Below are 8192 nucleotides of genomic sequence, written 5' to 3'. Positions count from 1 at the left end.
GGGGGGCGCACCAGCCCACCAGGGGCTGGCCCCCTCCCCACTTCAGCCCACGGGGCCCTCCGGGATAGGTGGCCCCACCCGGTGGACCCCCGGGACCCTTCCGGTGGTCCCGGTACAATACCGGTGACCCCCGAAACTCTCCGGGTGGCCGAAACTGCACTTCCTATATATTATTCTTTACCTCTGGACCATTCCGGAACTTCTCGTGACGTCCGGGATTTCATCTGGGACTCCGAACAACTTTCGGTTTGCTGCATACTCATATCTCTACAACCCTAGCGTCACCAAACCTTAAGTGTGTAGACCCTACGGGTTTGGGAGACACGCAGACATGACCGAGACGGCTCTCTGGTCAATAACCAACAGCGGGATCTGGATACCCATGTTGGCTCCCACATGCTCCTCGATGATCTTATCGGATGAACAACGATGTCGAGGATTCAATCAACCCCGTATACAATTCCCTTTGTCAATCAGTACGTTACTTGCCCGAGACTCGATCGTCGGTATCCCAATACCTCGTTCAGTCTCGTTACCGGCAAGTCACTTTACTCGTACCGTAATGCATGATCCCGTGACCAGACACTTGGTCACTTTGAGCTCATTATGATGATGCATTACCGAGTGGGCCCAGAGATACCTCTCCGTCATACGGAGTGACAAATCCGAGTCTCGATCCGTGTCAACCCAACAGACACTTTCGAAGATACCTGTAGTGCACCTTTATAGTCACCCAGTTACGTTGTGACGTTTGGTACACCCAAAGCACTCCTACGGTATCCGGGAGTTACACGATCTCATGGTCTAAGGAAAAGATACTTGACATTGGAAAAGCTCTAGCAAAACGAACTACACGATCTTGTGCTATGCTTAGGATTGGGTCTTGTCCATCACATCATTCTCCTAATGATGTGATCCCTTACCAACGACATCTAATGTCCATAGTCAGGAAACCATGACTATCTGTTGATCAACGAGCTAGTCAACTAGAGGCTTACTAGGGACATATTATGGTCTATGTATTCACACGTGTATTACAATTTCCGGATAATACAATTATAGCATGAATAAAGACAATTATCATGAACAAGGAAATATAATAATAATCCTTTTATTATTGCCTCTAGGTCATATTTCCAACAGTCTCCCACTTGCACTAGAGTCAATAATCTAGTTACATTGTGATGAATCGAACACCCATAGAGTTCTGGTGTTGATTATGTTTTGCTCATGAAAGAGGTTTAGTCAACGGATCTACGACATTCAGATCCGTATGTACTTTGCAAATATCTATGTCTCCATCTTGAACATTTTCACGGATGGAGTTGAAATGACGCTTGATGTGCCTGGTCTTCTTGTGAAACCTGGGCTCCTTGGCAAGGGCAATAGCTCCAGTATTGTCACAGAAGAGTTTGATCGGCCCCGACGCATTGGGTATGACTCCTAGGTCGGTGATGAACTCCTTCACCCAAATTGCTTCATGCGCTGCCTCCGAGGCTGCCATGTACTTCGCTTCATATGTAGATCCCGCCACGACGCTCTGCTTGCAGCTGCACCAGCTTACTGCTCTACCATTCAACATATACACGTATCCGGTTTGTGACTTGGAGTCATCCAGATCTGTGTCGAAGCTAGCGTCGACGTAACCCTTTACGACGAGCTCTTCGTCACCTCCATAAATGAGAAACATGTCCTTTGTCCTTTTCAGGTACTTCAGGATGTTCTTGACCGCTGTCCAGTGTTCCTTGCCGGGATTACTTTGGTACCTTCCTACCAAACTTACGGCAAGGTTTACATCAGGTCTGGTACACAGCATGGCATACATAATAGATCCTATGGCTGAAGCATAGGGAATGACACTCATCTCTTCTTTATCTTTTGCCGTGGTCGGGCATTGAGCCGAGCTCAATCTCACACCTTGCAATACAGGCAAGAACCCTTTCTTGGACTGATCCATTTTGAACTTCTTCAAAATCTTATCAAGGTATGTGCTTTGTGAAAGACCTATGAGGCGTCTCGATCTATCCCTATAGATCTTGATGCCTAATATGTAAGCAGCTTCTCCAAGGTCCTTCATTGAAAAACACTTATTCAAGTAGGCCTTAATGCTGTCCAAAAGTTCTATATCATTTCCCATCAAGAGTATGTCATCTACATATAATATGAGAAATGCTACAGAGCTCCCACTCACTTTCTTGTAAATGCAGGCTTCTCCATAAGTCTGCATAAACCCAAACGCTTTGATCATCTCATCAAAGCGAATGTTCCAACTCCGAGATGCTTGCACCAGCCCATAAATGGATCGCTGGAGCTTGCATACTTTGTTAGCATTCTTAGGATCGACAAAACCTTCCGGCTGCATCATATACAGTTCTTCCTTAAGATGTCCGTTAAGGAATGCCGTTTTGACGTCCATCTGCCATATCTCATAATCATAGTATGCGGCAATTGCTAACATGATTCGGACGGACTTCAGCTTCGCTACGGGAGAGAATGTCTCATCGTAGTCAACCCCTTGAACTTGTCGATAACCCTTAGCTACAAGTCGAGCTTTATAGATGGTGACATTACCATCCGCGTCCGTCTTCTTCTTAAAGATCCATTTGTTTTCTATCGCTCGCCGATCATCGGGCAAGTCTGTCAAAGTCCATACTTTGTTTTCATACATGGATTCTATCTCGGATTGCATGGCTTCAAGCCATTTGTTGGAATCTGGGCCCGCCATCGCTTCTTCATAGTTCGAAGGTTCACCGTTGTCTAACAACATTATTTCCAGGACAGGGTTGCCATACCACTCTGGTGTGGAACGTGTCCTTGTGGACCTACGAAGTTCAGTAGCAACTTGATCCGAAGTACCTTGATCATTAATTTCCTCTCCTGTTGGTGTAGGCACCACAGGAACATTTTCCTGAGCTGCACTACTTTCCGGTTCAAGAGGTAGTACTTCATCGAGTTCTACTTTCCTCACACTTACTTCTTTTGAGAGAAACTCTTTTTCCAGAAAGGATCCGTTCTTGGCAACAAAGATCTTGCCCTCGGATCTTAAGTAGAAGGTATACCCAATGGTTTCCTTAGGGTATCCTATGAAGACACATTTTTCCGACTTGGGTTCGAGCTTCTCAGGTTGAAGTTTCTTGACATAAGCATCGCATCCCCAAACTTTTAGAAATGACAGCTTAGGTTTCTTCCCAAACCATAATTCATACGGTGTCGTCTCAACGGATTTAGACGGAGCCCTATTTAAAGTGAATGTAGCTGTCTCTAGAGCGTATCCCCAAAATGATAGCGGTAAATCGGTAAGAGACATCATAGACCGCACCATATCCAATAGAGTGCGATTACGACGTTCGGACACACCGTTACGTTGAGGTGTTCCAGGCAGCGTGAGTTGTGAAACGATTCCACATTTCCTTAAGTGCGTACCAAATTCGTGACTTAAATATTCTCCTCCATGATCTGATCGTAGGAACTTTATCTTTCGGTCACGTTGATTCTCTACCTCATTCTGAAATTCCTTGAACTTTTCAAAGGTCTCAGACTTGTGTTTCATTAAGTAGACATACCCATATCTACTCAAGTCATCAGTGAGAGTGAGAACATAACGATATCCTCCGTGAGCCTCAACGCTCATTGGACCGCACACATCGGTATGTATGATTTCCAATAAGTTGGTTGCTCGCTTCATTGTTCCGGAGAACAGAGTCTTGGTCATTTTGCCTATGAGGCATGGTTCTCATGTGTCAAATGATTCATAATCGAGAGACTCTAAAAGTCCATCAGCATGGAGCTTCTTCATGCGCTTGACACCAATGTGACCAAGGCGGCAGTGCCACAAGTATGTGGGACTATCGTTATCAACTTTACATATTTTGGTATTCACACTATGAATATGTGTAACATTACGTTCGAGATTCATTGAGAATAAACCATTGACCATCGGGGCATGACCATAAAATATATCTCTCATATAAATAGAACAACCATTATTCTCGGATTTAAATGAGTAGCCATCTCGTATCAAACGAGATCTAGATACAATGTTCATGCTTAAACTTGGCACTAAATAACAATTATTGAGGTTTAAAACTAATCCCGTAGGTAAATGTAGAGGTAGCGTGCCGACGGCGATTACATCGACCTTGGAACCATTCCCGATGCGCATCGTGACCTCGTCCTTCGCCAGTCTCCGCTTATTCCGCAGCTCCTGCTGTGAGTTACAAATATGAGCAACGGCACCGGTATCAAATACCCAGGAGTTACAACGAGTACTGGTAAGGTACACATCAATTACATGTATATCACATATACCTTTAGTGTTGCCGGCCTTCTTGTCTACTAAGTATTTGGGGCAGTTCCGCTTCCAGTGACCCTTCCCTTTGCAATAAAAGCACTCAGTCTCAGGTTTGGGTCCATTCTTTGACTTCTTCCCGGCAACTGGCTTACCGGGTGTGGCAACATCCTTACCGTCCTTCTTGAAGTTCTTCTTACCCTTGCCCTTCTTGAACTTGGTGGTTTTATTGACCATCAACACTTGATGTTCTTTCTTGATTTCTACCTCTGCCGACTTCAGCATTGAAAATACTTCAGGAATAGTTTTCACCATCCCCTGCATATTGTAGTTCATCACAAAGCTCTTGTAGCTCGGTGGGAGCGACTGAAGGATTCTGTCAATGACCGCCTCGTCCGGGAGGTTAATGTCCAGCTGGGACAGGCGGTTGTGCAACCCAGACATTTTGAGTATGTGCTCACTGACAGAACTATTTTCCTCCATCTTAAAACTATAGAACTTGTCAGAGACTTCATATCTCTCGACCCGGGCATGAGCTTGGAAAACCATTTTCAGCTCCTCGAACATCTCATATGCTCCGTGTTGCTCAAAATGCTTTTGGAGCCCCGGTTCTAAGCTGTAAAGCATGCCGCATTGAACAAGGGAGTAATCATCAGCACGTGACTGCCAAGCGTTCATAACGTCTTGGTTCTCTGGGATGGGTGCTTCACCTAGCGGTCCTTCTAGGACATATGCTTTCTTGGTAGCTATGAGGATGATCCTCAGGTTCTGGACCCAGTCCGTATAGTTGTTGCCATCATCTTTCAGCTTGGTTTTCTCTAGGAACGCGTTGAAGTTCATGTTGACATGAGCGTTGGCCATTTGATCTACAAGACATATTTGCAAAGGTTTTAGACTAAAGTTCATGATAATTAAGTTCATCTAATCAAATTATTTAATGAACTCCCACTCAGATTAGACATCCCTCTAGTCATCTAAGTGTTACACGAGCCGAGTCGACTAGGCTGTGTTCGATCATCACGTGAGACGGACTAGTCATCATCGGTGAACATCTCCATGTTGATCGTATCTTCCATACGACTCATGTTCGACCTTTCGGTCTCTGTGTTCCGAGGCCATGTCTGTACATGCTAGGCTCGTCAAGTTAACCCTAAGTGTTTTTGCATATGTAAAACTGTCTTACACCCGTTGTATGTGAACGTAAGAATCTATCACACCCGATCATCACATGGTGCTTCGAAACGACGAACTTTAGCAACGGCGCACAGTTAGGGGAGAACACTTTCTTGAAATTATTATAAGGGATCATCTTATTTACTACCGTCGTTCTAAGTAAACAAGATGCATAAACATAATAAACATCACATGCAATTATATAGTAGTGACATGATATGGCCAATATCATATAGCTCCTTTGATCTCCATCTTCGGGGCTCCATGATCATCTTCGTCACCGGCATGACACCATGATCTCCATCATCGTGTCTCCGTGAAGTTGCTTGCCAACTATTACTTCTACTACTATGGCTAATGTTTTAGCAATAAAGTAAAGTAATTACTTGGCGTTAAATCATTGACACAAGTCATACAATAATTAAGACAACTCCTATGGCTCCTGCCGGTTGTCATACTCATCGACATGCAAGTCGTGATTCCTATTATAAGAACATGATCTCATACATCACAATATATCATTCATCATTCATCACAACTTTTTGCCATATCACATCACAAGGCAATTGCTGCAAAAACAAGTTAGACGTCCTCTAATTATTGTTGCATCTTTTACGTGGCTGCAATAGGGTTCTAGCAAGAACGTTTTCTTACCTACGAAAAAGCCACAACGTGATTTGTCAACTTCTATTTACCCTTCATAAGGACCCTTTTCATCGAATCCGCTCCAACTAAAGTGGGAGAGACAGACACCCGCTAGCCACCTTATGCAACTAGTGCATGTTAGTCGGTGGAACCTGTCTCACGTAAGCGTACGTGTAAGGTCGGTCCGGGCCGCTTCATCCCACAATACCGCTGAAGCAAAATAAGACTAGTACAGGCAATAAAGTTGACAACATCTACGCCCACAACAAATTTGTGTTCTACTCGTGCAATAGAGAACTACGCATAGACCTAGCTCATGATGCCACTGTTGGGGAATATTGCAGAAAATTAAAAATTTTCCTACAGTTTCACCAAGATCCATCTATGAGTTCATCTAGCAACGAGTGATTGGAGTGCATCTACATACCCTTGTAGATCGCGAGCGGAAGCGTTCAAGAGAACGGGGTTGAGGGAGTCGTACTCGTCGTGATCCAAATCACCGATGACCAAGTGCCGAACGGACAGCACCTCCGCGTTCAACACACGTACGAAGCGGATGACGTCTCCTCCTTCTTGATCCACCAAGGGGGAAGGAGAGGTTGATGAAGATCCAGCAGCACGACGGCGTGGTGGTGGATGCAGCAGAGTTCCGGCAGAGCTTCGCCGAGCTTCTGCGAGAGGGAGAGGTGTAGCAGGGGAGAGGGAGGCGCCAAGACTTCAGGGTGCGGCTGCCCTCCCTCCCCCTCCTTTATATAGGCCCCCAGGGGGGCATGGCCCTAGAGATGGGATCTCTAGGGGGGTGGCGGCCAAGGGGGGAGGAGTGCCCCCCAAGGCAAGTGGAGGCGCCCCCTCCCCTAGGGTTCCCAACCCTAGGCGCGGAGGGGGGCCCAGGGGGGGGGGGGGGCGCACCAGCCCACCAGGGGCTGGTCCCCTCCCCACTTCAGCCCACGGGGCCCTTCGGGATAGGTGGCCCCACCCGGTGGACCCCCGGGACCCTTCCGGTGGTCCCGGTACAATACCGGTGACCCTCGAAACTCTCCGGATGGCCGAAACTGCACTTCCTATATATTATTCTTTACCTCTGGACCATTCCGGAACTTCTCGTGACGTACGGGATGTCATCCGGGACTCCGAACAACTTTCGGTTTGCTGCATACTCATATCTCTACAACCCTAGCGTCACCGAACCTTAAGTGTGTAGACCCTACGGGTTCGGGAGACACGCAGACATGACCGAGACGGCTCTCCGGTCAATAACCAACAGCGGGATCTGGATACCCATGTTGGCTCCCACATGCTCCTCGATGATCTCATCGGATGAACCACGATGTCGAGGATTCAATCAACCCCGTATACAATTCCCTTTGTCAATCGGTACGTTACTTGCCCGAGACTCGATCGTCGGTATCCCAATACCTCGTTCAGTCTCGTTACCGGCAAGTCACTTTACTCATACCGTAATGCATGATCCCGTGACCAGACACTTGGTCACTTTGAGCTCATTATGATGATGCATTACCGAGTGGGCCTAGAGATACCTCTCCGTCATACGGAGTGACAAATCCGAGTCTCGATCCGTGTCAACCCAACAGACACTTTCGGAGATACCTGTAGTGCACCTTTATAGTCACCCAGTTATGTTGTGACGTTTGGTACACCCAAAGCACTCCTACGGTATCCGGGAGTTACACGATCTCATGGTCTAAGGAAAAGATACTTGACATTGGAAAAGCTCTAGGCAAACGATCTACACGATCTTGTGCTATCCTTAGGATTGGATCTTGTCCATCACATCATTCTCCTAATGATGTGATCCCGTTATCAACGACATCTAATGTCCATAGTCAGGAAACCATGACTATCTGTTGATCAACGAGCTAGTCAACTAGAGGCTTACTAGGGACATATTATGGTCTATGTATTCACATGTGTATTACGATTTCCGGATAATACAATTATAGCATGAATAAAGACAATTATCATGAACAAGGAAATATAATAATAATCCTTTTATTATTGCCTCTAGGGCATATTTCCAACACATTTTCAAATAACATATTCCACTCTTTTGAAGTAAACTACTACA

Source organism: Triticum dicoccoides, chromosome 6B (genome assembly GCF_002162155.2).
Source record: "Triticum dicoccoides isolate Atlit2015 ecotype Zavitan chromosome 6B, WEW_v2.0, whole genome shotgun sequence".
NCBI lineage: Eukaryota > Viridiplantae > Streptophyta > Magnoliopsida > Poales > Poaceae > Triticum > Triticum dicoccoides.
This window is presented reverse-complemented; position numbering follows the sequence as displayed.